Genomic DNA, 2,436 nt, shown 5'->3' with positions numbered 1-2,436 from the left:
CCAGTGTCCCAGGAAGCAAAACCCATTTCTCCCACACCAGTCTTTGAGCCACGCATTTAACTCTCTAATTTTATTTGTCCTAGCCAAATTTGCTCGTGGCTCAGGTAATAATCCAGAGATTATTACCCTTGAGGTTCTGTTTTTTAATTTGACCCCTAGCTGCTCATACTCCTTTAACAGAACCGGCTTCCTAGTCCTATCTACATCGTTTGTACCAACATGGACCACGACAACTGGATCCACCCCCTCCCACTGCAAGTTTCTTTCCAGCCCAGAGGAGATGTCCTTAACCCTGGCACCGGGTAGGCAACACAGCCTTTGGGACTCTCGCTCTCGGCTGCAGAGAACTCTATCTATCCCCCTAATAATACTATCCCCTACCACTACAACATTTCTATTTACTCCCCCCTCTTGAATGGCCCCCCGTTCCACGGTGCTGTGGCCAGGTTGCTCATCCTCCCTGCAGTCCCTGCTCCTGTCCCCACAGGGAGTAAGAACCTCGAACCTGTTGGACAAGAGCAAGGGCTGCGGCTCCTCCAACACTACCTCCTGGATCCCCGTACCTGCCTCACTCATAGTCACACCGTCCTGTCCCTGACCATGGGCTACATCTGAATTAATTAATTTCATAGGTGTGACCACCTCCTGAAACACAGAGTCCAGGTACTTCTCCCCCTCCCTGATGTGTCGCAGTGTCTGAAGCTCAGACTCCAGCTCATCAACACGGAGCTGGAGTTCCTGTAGCAGCAGACACTTGTCACAGATGTAATCACCATGAGCCTCAATGGGGTCCACCGGCTCCCACATCTCGCAACAGTAACACATCACCTGCTCCATTCTATGTAATTAATTAAATTTTTTATTGTTAGTTATGGACACCCTCTGCCCGATTATAGATGCTAGTATCCCCTTTAATTAATTGGATTTAAATTAAATCAACCCTCTAATTACACCAGTTAAATGGTTTACCAACAGTCACTCTGCACCAGAAAGGCCTTATTAACTACAACCCACAGAGTTATAAAGTTTGAAAAGAGTACCTAACACCACACTTACCCAAACTCACAGCACTCTCTGCTGACTCGCACTCAGTGCTTGCTCGCACTAGTACTGGTCTTTTTATACTGTTTGTTTGTTTACAGCCAAATGAGTCACCCCTGCTGGTTGGTTAGAGAACTGGTTTCCACTGCCTGCTGTGCCAATTTACTCCTACTGCAGTGTTACCTTGTTTTACTCTTCTTAAACTAACAGAATCCCAAATATTTAACTTTTCCCCTTTACTTAAACTGCTTAAGTAATCTTATCAAGAATGATTTAAAGAGAAATAACAATTAAAGAACTCTCACACTTACCCAAACTATCAGGGATGCTCAAGAGGGCAGAATTAGAGGAGCGCAGATATTGTGGCGGGGGGGATGGTTGTCGGGCCGAAGGAGATTACAGACATAGGGAGGGCCGAGGCCATGGAGGGTTTTGAAAACAAGGATTGAAATTGAGGCATTGCTTAACCGGGAGCCAATGTAGGTCAGCGAGCACAGGGGTGGTGGATGAATGGGACTTGGTGCGAGTTAGGACACAGGCAGCCGAGTTTTGGATGACCTTAGGTTTACGTAGGGTAGAATGTGGGAGGCCAGCCAGGAGTGCATTGGAATAGGCAAGTCTAGAGGCAACAAAGGCATAGGAGGGTTTCAGCAGTGGATAAGCTGAGACAGGCGATGTTATGGAGGTGGAAATAGGCGGTTGTAGGAACGGAAGTTCCTATCCGAATAACGAAGTCCAACGCAGTGAAACGAAATAATTAAACTTTAATAAACAAAATACTTTAACTGATAACTACAAGAGCAAAGGTCAGCAGGTCTGTTCAGGTTCCCAGCCTTTCTCAGACTGCCCTTAAATACTGGAAGCCGACGTCATGACATCATCACGTTTTCCACGCCAACTGGGGGTCACGTGATCGGCGTCATGATGTCATCACGTGGAAATACAAGAACCTACACACAGCTTAAAGGTGCAGTCCACAACTGCACTATAGAGTGGTTAAAGGAATTATTACAGATTGTTCAGTGTCTCTTGGTGGCTCCGCCACACGGTCTTAGTTATGCTGCGGATATGTGGTTGAAAGCTCACTTCAGGGTCAAATATGACACCAAGGTTGTGAACCGTGTGGTTCAGCCTCAGACAGATGTTAGGGAGAGAGATGGGGTCAGTGGCTAGGGAACGGAGTTCGTGGCGGGGACCGAAAACAATCGCTTTGGTCTTCCCAATATTTAATTGGAGAAAATTTCTGCTAATCCAGAACTGGATGTAGGACAAGCAGTCTGACAATTTAGAGACCATGGAGGGATCGAGAGAAGTAGTAGCGAGGTAGAGCTGCGTGTCATCAGCGTACATGTGGAAGGGTTTTTGGATGATGTCGCCATGGGGCAACATGTAGGT

The sequence above is a fragment of the Somniosus microcephalus genome, chromosome 14 (genome assembly GCF_052327205.1).
Source record: "Somniosus microcephalus isolate GS21.2 chromosome 14, FLI_Smic_1.0, whole genome shotgun sequence".
NCBI classification, from domain to species: Eukaryota; Metazoa; Chordata; class Chondrichthyes; order Squaliformes; family Somniosidae; genus Somniosus; species Somniosus microcephalus.
Note: the sequence above shows the minus strand (reverse complement) of the source record.